At 48.2% G+C, this 11,651-nt stretch overlaps 1 long non-coding RNA gene across 1 annotated transcript; it reads left to right on the top strand.

Moving 5' to 3' along the window:
* Nucleotides 1–230: 230 nt before the first annotated feature.
* LOC125937316 (uncharacterized) lies at nucleotides 231–10,048 on the top strand. The gene is made up of 3 exons (XR_007462351.1): nucleotides 231–1,639; nucleotides 2,116–2,647; nucleotides 9,769–10,048. It is a non-coding gene; the product is annotated as an uncharacterized LOC125937316 (long non-coding RNA).
* Nucleotides 10,049–11,651: the final 1,603 nt, after the last annotated feature.

Below are 11,651 nucleotides of genomic sequence, written 5' to 3'. Positions count from 1 at the left end.
AAGTCGGACGCTCAACCGACTGAGCCACCCAGCCCCACTTTTCACACTGCATTCCAGAGTCTCCGTGGAGGGAGCCCTGGAGGGCAGGGGGAGTGCCCATCATCCCTCTCCCAATCTCCAGTGCCTAGCACAGGATCTGGCAAAGTAGGGCGATCACATAATTTATCATCCAAACTGGGACACTTCAAGAATGAAAGGAGGCTATTAATAATTATGTCAGGACAACAGTTGTAATCTGAGACGAAAGAATGAGTGAATGAATGAATGAATGATCCTTTTTCTTTTTGAAATGCTTATTTATTTATTTTCAGAGAGAGAGGGAGGAAGAAAGAGAATCTCAAGCAGGCTCCATTCTGTCAGCACGGAAACCGATGCGGGGCTCCGTCCCACAAACTGTGAGATCATGACCTGAGCCGAAATCAAGAATTGGATGCTTAACCGACTGAGCCACCCAGGCACCCCTGAATGAGTGATTCTTGAAAAGGTTGAAACTGTTGGCATGGAGGCATCCGTGGCTGCCTACATCCATCAATGTCACTGTCAAACAGAAGGTTCAGCCGTGTGTATCATGCGTACCACATTGCATTGCAAGGTCCGTCTTTGTTCTTCTCTCACGGACAAGGACTCCTGTGACAGAGGGAAAGCTGGGCTGGGGCTAAAGGGCCACGCTGGCGCTGCTCTGGGCGTCCTCCACTGTGAGCACTGCTCGCTGTTCACTTGGGTGCCAGGCCCTGAGCTGTGCACTTTATGTTCGTCATTGCATTTAATCTTACACCAGCCTTACGAAATAGATCCTCTGAGTACCTTTTGAAAGTGAGTCATCTGAGGCTTAAAGAAGTTAAATGACTCGCCAACCGTCACCCAGCTACCAACATCAGAGCTGCAACCCATGCCCAAGTCTGTTGGGCACCAAAGCTTCTAACATTCCCCAGGCCTGCCCTTGGTGCAGCCTTCTCAGGGAGAGGACTGAAGATAGATGCCTGGGGGCGTCCGGTTTAAGGAAGCAGACATGCTCACCCCTGCTCTGGGCCTCGGTGCCCCAGCAATCTCAGACCCACTGCTGGAGAGGAGTCATCTGGGCCGGGGCCAGGGTTTTGTCTGAACGGGAACAGTTTGTCCCCCTGGAGACCAATCTTGTGTCTGATTGTGATTGCAGGGCAGAGTGCTGGGTGGGGCAGTGGCCAGGCCAGGATGGTGAGATGTGGGCTCTTTGTGGGCCACAAGCCTTCTGACCCCTCCAAGGGAGAGGACACTGAGGCCTGAGCATTGTGCCTGAGTTCTCAAGGCTAGTGAGAGTGGGTTAAGGAGGAGAAGGCCGGTCCCACCCCCCACCCCCCCACACACACACAACCAACCAAGTGCTCTATCAGCCCTTCTACCTCCTGTCCCCTGTCTTCCTCACTCCCACACCCACCCCTTGGAGGGCTGAGGAGTTTCCTTGGTACCTGGCCTGCTCGTTATTTTTTCCAGAACGACCACCTGCAGCCCAGTCCCAGGCCTCATGGTCTGAGGCCTCCAGCCCAGGGTGAGCCATACTGGATCCGACATCCTGGGGAAGAGGCTGGCAGGGGCCTGGCCAGGCTGAAATGGAAGAGACGGAAACAGTGCCGGGACCCCTCCTCCCTCATAGGATTCCCAGGTTCCTGGAGGGAGAGGGCTCTGTCTGCTCAGGAGCTGGGCTGGGTGGATGGGGGGGTGTGAGAGGAGGTGGGCCAGGCTGGATCTAGGCTAGGAGGGGGCTCAGCCAGGGCTCTGTTGGGTACTCTCCCAGCTCACCCCCCACCTGCCGCCTCTGCTTTCCCAAGATTGGCCTTGCAGGGTGGCTGGGCCCTCTGGAGATGCGAAGTCCAGGCACAACTGACTGGCGCCCTCTAGTGTCCGCCTGGCAACACCCAGGTGACTCTGGGGAACAGGTGCATCACACACAGCTCCCCGGCGCCAGGCCAGGGAGAGTCCCCCAAACCCATCATTTATCTCCTCATCAGGTCACTTCCGAGAATGAGAGGTGGCTCTGTTGATGGTGATACTGGGACAACAGACATATAACGGGACTGTCCAGGGCAAGTCAGGGCATCTGGTCACCCCACCCAGGTTGGATTCGCCCCCTCCCCACAGGAGCCACCAGAATCATCTGCGGGAGCTACCCCACTAAGTAAATGAGAATGCGTGTGAAGTCCCTAGCACGAGGCCCGGGAGAGTAGGCAATCAACGAACATGTGATCAATAAATAACTATTAGCTACACTTGGCGGTAATAACCGTCTGTTTGGTGGAGCTCCGGCGCCCATTTCCAGAGCTGCAGGCAGGGAAAGCTGCGTCCCAAGCTCCATCTGAAGCCAGAAGGTAGAATCTAAGTTCTAGGGTCTGGCACACAGCAGGAAGGGAGGCCACGGGGCCCATATTGACTGATGGAGCAAACCCAAAATATAGCCTGTGATTGATCAAGACATCCTCTTCTTGCTATTTTGAGTCTTACTGGGGAGTCCGGAAGGAAAACTGTCCCTCCAGCAAGAGAAGGACATTTTGACCCAGTGCGTCTTCCCACCAGTTTTGCGGATGGGCCCTCCCTCTTCCCACCTGTCCTGCTTGCACCAGCTTTAGAGATGACTTCGGCTCGGCTGCATGCCCTCGGTGACTAACACAGGCAGGTGTGTGGGCTCCCATTTGTTCCGGCCTCTACCCCACCTCCCATTTCCTCATCGCTGCCTGGTGGCTTCTGGGGAAAAGTCCTCAGGGATGTGTGATGGCCTCTGACCGCCCCCGGGGCTCCCTGACATGGGCTGGTGCAAGGTGACCGCTTCTGTGACCCCTGTGCCAGGTCGGGCCCAGCCTGGGGGCTTGAGTTTTACCCATGGGGGTTGGGGGGGTTGGGTTGACAGCTGCGGAGGGGAAGTAGTCACACATATGCATTAACGGTGTGGAAGGCTCCAGTGGTAGGAGCCAGGGCAGAGGGCCTGCCGCAGGCTTTGGCATACAGGAGAGGGCAGGCACTTTAGGCCCAGAAAGCAGAGAAGACTCTGCAGGATGAGGCCAGACGGCTTCCACAGGTGGAGGTGGGTGAGGGCAGGACAGGACTGTGCTTGGGGGCCCCCACGGGGAGCAGTCTGGGCGGCTGTGTGTATAGGTATGACTCGGGGTGACACGAGAGTGACTTTGGCAAAGTCAGATTTGGAGGTGGGTAAATGTCATTTTGAAGAGTTCTCCTTGGCGTAGGGGTGAGGGGCAGGTACGTGCATCGTGCGGGAAAGGGAAGAAGCTTTGAGTTGGCTTTTGTGTGCCTCAAACCAGTTTGCCCACATCCTTGGCTTCTGTGCCCTATGAAGGACCTTTCTGGAGCCGTGCGTGTCTGGGCCTGAGGGGCAGTGGAGCCTACGTGAGGCTAGCAGTCTCTCTAGCAGCTCCCTGCATGGGGTCATCGGCCTCTGGAGGCCGGGGTCGGGGGCGAGGGGATGAGGAGGGAGGTCTCTGCCCCTTCCCCCTGCTGCTCACTTAGCCTCCACCCCAGGCAGCACCCCGTGGGCTCAGCCCCATGAACTCTCCGGGGCTCATAGCACTTTTCTCTGTTCCTCTTTTTCTCTCTTCAGGGCCTGGGTGTAACACCAGGCTTCCTTCTCCTGCTCACACTCAGGGCTTTGCGTGACCAGCAACACACCCAAGCACTGGGTCCGAGATCAGGCTCTGCCATTTACCAGCTATGTGGCCTTGAGCAGGTCAAATTCCTTGAGCCTCAGTTAGCTCATCCGTAAACTGGGGATAATAACACTTAATGGGACTAATCTCGTGGGGTTGTCATGAGGCGCACATGAGATGATGCAGGTGCAAACACTTTGCAGAGGGCTCCGCCAATGGGAGGGACGATCATTGCTATTTTCATCCCACACATGACCCAGACAATACTCGCCCGGGAAGGGAAATACCTGCACTGTGTGTGCTTCACTCATGCACTATGGAGACTACTGTGTGCCAGGCACTGTTCTCGGCATGTGGGATAGACAAACACAAGATCCTTGCTGTCTTGGAGTTTACGTTCTAGGGGACTCCTAGAATGTACTTCTAGGGACTCCCCGGGCCCCAATTCATCCGGCACCCCTTTTTTAAAAAACTTTTTATATTTGAAACATAGCGCACAAGCAGGGGAGCAGCAGAAAGAGGTGGGGGGGTGCGGAGAGAGTGAATCGCAAGCAGGCCCCATGCTGTCAGTACAGAGCCCAACACGGGGCTCAATCCCACAACCGTGAAATCGCGACCTGAGCCAAAATAGAGAGTCAGATGCTTAACTGACTGAGCCACCCAGGCGCCCCCACCCAGCACACATTTGGACCTCTCCACCCACACACCTAGCCCGGGAGGTCAGGCAACGTTGGGTCGCTAGGAATTCTCTCCCTAAATACCTCGAAGTCACCCCGTGGCCTGGCAGAAGCCCTCAAGTGGAATAACAAGGTCATTCTGACGCTTGCTGGAATGCTCAGAGCACTGCAGCAAGAAGAGATGATGATCATTAAGTCTAATTGCCCATTTTACAGATGAGGAGACTGGGGTCCGGAGAAGTTTAACTACCTTGCCCCAGGTTATGCAGCTGGTCGGTAACACAACTATTCAGTCCGTCAACAAGCCTTTTTGAGCTCTTACTCTGTGCCACCCACTGTTCTGATCACTAGGGACAGTGCCTGCTTTGGTGGGGCTTATATTCTGTCATGGGGCAATGTAAAAGAAATGTGTAAGGGAGTAGCTAATTTCAGGTAGTGATGAGGGCTGGGCCCAAAACCAGATGGGATGGGCAGAGGCTGGGGGTCAGGGTGGTCAAGGAAGACTTGACGAGGAGGTGACATTTAAGCTGGAATAGAACAGAGGACTTGAAGCGACTCTAGAGAGCTTCTTCCTACACTTCGCGAAAAGGGTGAAGGAGTGGCTGTTGTCCCTGCCCATGGGGAAAAGGCACCAGAAGAGAGAGAGAGGGGCTGTGAGGGCTCCTGGGGGAGAGCAGGGCTTTCTGAGTCTGAAACTGAGTGACTGACTGCTGTGTGGATCAAAGTGGCCCTCCTTGTGACACAGCACAGAGTTTGGTTTTGTAGACTTTATATTTTAGAGCGGTTTCAGGTTCACAACAAAACTGAACAGCTAGTACAGAGAGTTCCCATATCCACCCCCTGCCCACCCCCACCCCCGGCCTCTAGCACCACCAACACCCGCCTCTAGAGGGGAGCATCGGTTCCAGTCCGTGAGCCTGTACTGACACATCACAATCACCCCGAGTCCATTGTTTTCATTAAGGATCACTCCCAGTGTTGCACATTCCCTGGGTTTTGACAAATGTATGACAGCATGTATCCACCATTATAGTACCCTACCCAGTGGTCTCACTGCTACAGAAATGCCCTGTGCTCAGCCTACTCATTCTTCTCTCCCTCCCTGCCCCCACAACCCCTGGCTACAACTGATCTTTTTATTGTCTCCAGTTTTACCTTTTCCAGAATGTTCTATCTTTGGAATCGCACAGTATGTAGCCTCTTCAGATTGGCTGCCTTCACTTAGCAATTTGCATTTAAGTTTCCTGTGTCTTTTTAAGCTTGATCGCTCATTTCTTTTTCAGCGTTGAATTAAATTCCATTGTCTGGATGTAGGGGCTGCTTTTGTTTTTTATTTTTGCTTTTTATCTAGCTTCTCCAGAAACAATTTCAGCCTGCAAGCCCTTTCCTTCCCCAGTGATGGCGTAGAGCAGGGATCCCTGTGTGGACCTTGTGGCCTCTCTGGGCCCCAAGGCTGCACCACCCCCGGTGCCCAACAGGTGGCCACACCACCCTGTTCTGGCATTTAGTGGGCAGTGGCTACGCAGGATGGAGGGTTCTTGGGAGATTGTGTGAGGGAACAGGGGAAAAACTGTGACTGTTCCCCACGGGCCACCTTTCTCTCACTCCCTGGCCCAGGCAATTTGAGCAGCTGGGCTACATTTCTGAGTTTGGGGAAGGAAGAGGAACTGGAATATTTTGCCATTTCTATTCTTCAAGGAAAGGAAAGTTCTAGTGCCTGGCCCTTGCACAGTACTGTCTTCTAGAAGACTAGAAACTTCTAGGAAGTCGGGTCCTCACAATGGGATCCCATCCCAAGTAGGTAATTCTCTGTGCAAATAGCCCTGCTTGCATAGGGGGTGGGGGTAGGAGGAGCTTCCCTGGGGTAAGGAGATAGTATGCTGGTATATTTTGATCTTAGGACTGGCAGCCTAAAGAAAAATATTTCTGATGAAGGAGGCTGCGGTCTTTTGTCAGCAAGACTGAACCATGGCAACAATGAAAAAATACCAAAATGTGGTAAAAATATATGATGAATATCATTCAGGCTTAAAAAGGAGTGAAATTCTGATAAATGCCACAAAACATTTTGCCAAGTGAATTAAGCCAGACACAAGAGGACAAATATTGTATTTGTACTCTTATGAGGTACCCAGAATAGTTACATTCATAGAGACAGAAAGTAGAATGATAGTTTTCAGGAGAACGGAGAGTTATTGTTTAATGGGTACAGAGTTTTAGTTTGGGATGACAAAAAAAATTCTGAAAACAGTGGTGATGGTTGCACAACATTGTGAATGCACTTAATGTCACTGAACTGTACATTTAAAAATGATTACTGGGGCGCCTGGGTGGCTCAGTTGGTTAAGCATCCGACTTCGGCTCAGGTCAGGATCTCACGGTCCGCGAGTTCGAGCCCCGTGTCAGACTCTGTGCTGACAGCTCAGAGCCTGGAGCCTGTTTCAGATTCTGTGTCTCCCTCTCTTTCTGACCCTCCCCCATTCATGCTGTCTCTCCCTGTCTCAAAAATAAATAAATGTTAAAACACATTTTTTTTAATGATTACAATGTTAAATTTTATGTTACACAGATCTTCCTCCATTCACAATCAGATTATGTTCTGACAGACTCACCATAAATTAAAAATATCGTAAGGTGGGGCACCTGGGTGGCTCAGTCGGTTGAACATCTCTTGATTTCTGCTCAGGTCATGATCCCAGGGTCATGGGATCGAGCCCCGTGTCAGACTCTGCACTGAGCATGGAGCCTGCTTAAGATTCTCTCTTTCTCTCCCTCTGCCCCTCTCCCCTGCTTGTGCACGCTCTCTCAAGCACATGCTTAAAAAAATAAAATTAAAAAATTAAAGAAAATATCGTAAGTTGAAAATGCTGAATATCATAGCTTAGCCTAGCTGAGCTTAAATGTGCCGAGAACACTTATGTGAGCCTACAGTTGGGCAAAATTATCGAACACAGAAACGATTTCGTAACAGTGTTGAATATCTTATGTAATTTATTGAATGCTATATTGAAGGTCAAAAACAGAGCAGGTGTATGGTTACAGAGGACTGTAAGTGTGTTGACTGTTCATCTCATGATCACGTGGCTGACTGGGAGCTGCAGCTTGATGCCAGTGCTCAGGGTCAGAAGAGGGTATCTGCATATCACTGGCCTGGGAAAAGACCAATATTCAAAACTCGAAGTACAATGTCTACTGTGTATCACTTTCACACCATCATAAAGTAGGAAAATCATAAACTGTCATAAGTCTGGGACCATCTGTATATATTTTATCATAAATACTTGTTTATAAAACTGATTGAACCAGGATCATGAAGCCCACAGAGTTTGTCTTGTTCTTTTACCATTGTTCACACACACACACACACACACACACACACACCCCAATCTGACATGGAGTCCTGTGTCTTCCACCAAACACTTCAAGGCTGGAGATCTCACTACCTTGAAAGAGCACTGACCCTCAAGTGGAAAGACCTGTGTTGGTGTCTAATAACTGAGCCTTCACTTCCTCATATATGAAATGGGGAAAATAATACTTGCCTTATCCTAGTTACAGAACTGTCACAGGATCAATGAGGTAGTATATGTGAAAGTACTTTGTAAACTCTAAAGCAATCTATAAGGATAAGAGATCATTAGATTATCATCCTGTTGACCTTAGAAGTAAAACAGCCAGGGGCACCTGGGTGGCTCAGTCGGTTGAGTGTTGACTTCAGCTCAGGTCATGATCTCCTGGTCGGTGAGTTCAAGCCCTGCATCGGGCTCTGTGCTGACTGCTCAGAGCCTAAAGCCTGCCCCAGATTCTGTGTCTCCTTCTCTCTCTGCTTCTCCCCTGTTCACGCTCTGTCTCTCTCAAAATAATAAATAAACATTAAAACAAACTAACAAAAAAAGGAAGTGAAACAGCCAGTCTTTTCCCCAGCAAAACGGGTTTATTCAGGAATCACAGAGGAATTGCAATTCAGGACAAGCCAGCTACAGCAAAAGCCATAGGCAAGTGGGGAGCACAAAGGAGAGGAACACTGCTTTACAGAGTAGAAGGGGGAAGTTGGGAGGGGCTGTTGTAAATGAAAAGTTCATTGGAGTAAAATGGGAGTTGTAGTGGCTTTTCATTGGCTGAGTTGTGAGTCTCTCATTGGCTGGTTTGTTGCCAGGCAAGGAGAAAATCTTCCTTTCTCTTTCTGAGGTAGTAAAATAGGCTTTTCCTGGTTGGGTTGCGAATTCAAGATACAACTCTATCTGTTGGGTCTGAGAAGTGCTGTTGAGTGGTACAGTGTGAGAGCTCCCCCTTCTGGCCTCCTGGCTCCACTCTATTCAGTTTCACAATCCTTACTGTCTAGGTCACTGGCTCCAGTTGGGGACAACTGTAATTGTTGAGAAATTTAGGCAGAATTGTGAAGCAGAAAGGGTTGCTCTCGGTATCACCTCATCTCTTACATAATATGTCTTAGAATGTCCCTTTCCTTTTAGCAAATTTATACTCCATCCAACTCCTTGTAAGTGTGAGCAATGCTAACCTCTTGCCTATACCTAATCCCTTGGAACTATGTTAGGAGAAACTTTCCTATGTGTCTCCTTTACTCATACTACTATCACACTTGCAACACTTCTGACACCAGGTGTGTGGGTTTTTCCCCACACCTAGCAATTCTGAGACATCAGCTGGGTGTCCTAACTTAATTCAGACATAGTCTACCTGGAGGTAGCATCAGGTCCCACAGGTTAAGGGCTCAGTCCTACAAGACTGTCCCCCACCCCCTCACTTCAGATTCCAATTGAAAGTCCATGTTGTCACCCATGCTTCTAACTGATCAGCTATAAATTGGAGGTTCCCACAACCCCCTTTTCAGGTTTGATTAATTTGCTAGAGTGGCCACAGAACTCAGGAAAACAGTTTAATTAATTCTTATATTTATTTTAAATGGATATGATAGAGGTTACAGATGATACATCCAGATGGAAGAGATGTATCGGGCAGGATACATGGGAAAGGATGAGGAGCTTCCATGCCCTCTCTGAGCACTCCATTCTCCCAGCACCTCCACATGTTTACCAACCTGGAAGCTCTCCAAACCCCATACAATTGGGATTTTATGGAAGCTTCATCATGTAGGTGTAATCAAGTTATTAAGTCATTTTCCAGCCCGTCCTCCCTCTCTGGAGAATGGGGGCATAGGGCTGAAAATTCCAAGCTTCTCATTATGGCTTTGTCGTTCTGGTGACCGGCCCTCATCCAGAAGCCCACCAAGAGTCACCTCAATAGAACAAAAGATACTGCTGTCATCCAGGAGATTCCAAGGGATTTAGAAGCCCTGTGTCAGGAATTAGGGTCAAAGACCAAATATTAGAACAAAAGATGCTTCTAGTGCTCTTATCACTTAGGGAATTACAAGGGTTTTAGCAGTTCTGTGCTAGGAACCAGGGACAGACTAATAGATACTTTTTTTTATTATCTCACAGGAACCAAGGTGCCACCTCTTCCAGGAAACTGTTCCAGATACTTCCTCCCTCTTCCCTCACCTGCACCAGATACGGTTTGGGGAGCTGAGTTATGAAATGAATATCTAAGTGAAATTATAAAGATCTAGGTTTGAATTCTGCCACCATTTACTATGCACGTAACCTTGGCAATCTCTTTACCTCTCTGGGCCTCAATATCTCTCTCTAAATTAATGACAACAAATTAGTTAACAGGATGGTCATGAAGATCAAATGATATAACTTAGCCAACAGTGCTAGAAACGGGTGATGCTCAATAAATACTTGTTTCCTCCTTTGAGCTCTCTTAGGCCTTTATCTGAGCCTTCAGCCTTGTATTCTAGGTATTTGGGCCATTCATTTGTTCAACAAACATTTAAATATGAAGACAATAAGTGTTATGCAGAAAACTAACATAAGACATGGGAGGAAGAGAATGTATGTTGTATTGTTGGTTTATTTAGGATGGTTAGGATGGATAAGGCATCATGTAGACAGAGAAGTGAAGGAGTGAGCCTGCTCTTACATATCAGAAAAGAGTAATGGGGAGAGAAGTGAGTCCCGGAGGCAGGAGTATGCTAATGTGTTTGTGGAACAGCAAGGAAGCCAAGGTGGCCAGATCAGAGTAAGCAAGGAGAGGGGGTGGGGGAAGAAGGGCAGAGAAGTGGCAGGGGTCATACCACATGGGGACTTTGTAGACTGTGACAAGAATTGTGTTCTTTTCTGGGCGAGGTGGGAAGCCAATGGAGAGTGTTGACCAGCAGAGTGACTGTGTCATGTGCCATTTACTCTATGGTAGCAAGGGTAAATTAGGGAGGATTGATGAACAGACTATTGCAGTAATCCAGGTGAGAGATAGCAGGGGCTTGGACCAGGAAGGTAAATAGGGATAAAAAGAACGGTCAGATTCTGAATATATATTGATTGGAAAGTAGAGCCAAGAACACTTGCTGGGGTGTGAGAGGAAGAAGAGCTCATGCCAAGGCTTTGTTTTTGTTTTTTTGCCTGGGGAACTGTGAAAATGGAGTTTTAATCACTGAGATAAGTAAACCTACTGGAAAAGCAGGCTTGGGTGGAGCAGAGTGGGGATGAGAGATTTGATTTTGTATTTACCTAGCTGTTTACCATTTCCTATCCTCTTCCTTTGTTTCTAATGATCCAAATTTCCCCTCTTACATTATTTGGCTTCAGCCTGAGAACTTTAACATTTTTTGCATTAAGCTCTGCTAATGGTGAATTTTTTAAGTTTCCCTTTATCTGGAAATACCTTTATTTTACCTTTGTTTTTAAAGGATAGTTTTGGTGGATATAGAATTCTGGTTTGAAAAGTTTTACTTTCAGTTCTTTAGAGATGTTGGCCCGCTGGTTTCTGGCCTCAATTATTTGTTTTCTTTCTTTCAGTTTTATTGAGGTATAATTGACAACATTGATAAGGAATTTAAAGTGTATAACATGTGATTTTATACACACTCACACACACATACACACACACACACACATTGTGAAAGGATTTCCCCCATTGAGTTAATTAACACATCCATCACCTCATATATTTACCTTTTGTGGGGGTGGGTGATAAGAACATTTAAATTCTACTCTTTTAGAAACATTCAATTATACAATACAGTGTTCTCAACTATAGTTACTGTGCTATACATGAGATCCTCAGACCTTATTCATCTTATAGCTGAAGTTTGTAGTCTTTTACCAACCTATTTTCCTTATCCTCTAGCCCCCTGGCAACCACTTTTCTCCTCTGTTTCTATGCATTTGACTTTTTTTTTTTTTTTAAAGATTCCACATATAAGTGATACCATGCAGTATTTGTCTTTCTCTCTTTCTCTGATTTATTTCACTTAGCATAA

Source organism: Panthera uncia (assembly GCF_023721935.1).
Source record: "Panthera uncia isolate 11264 chromosome A3 unlocalized genomic scaffold, Puncia_PCG_1.0 HiC_scaffold_12, whole genome shotgun sequence".
NCBI classification, from domain to species: Eukaryota; Metazoa; Chordata; class Mammalia; order Carnivora; family Felidae; genus Panthera; species Panthera uncia.
This window is presented reverse-complemented; position numbering and strand designations above follow the sequence as displayed.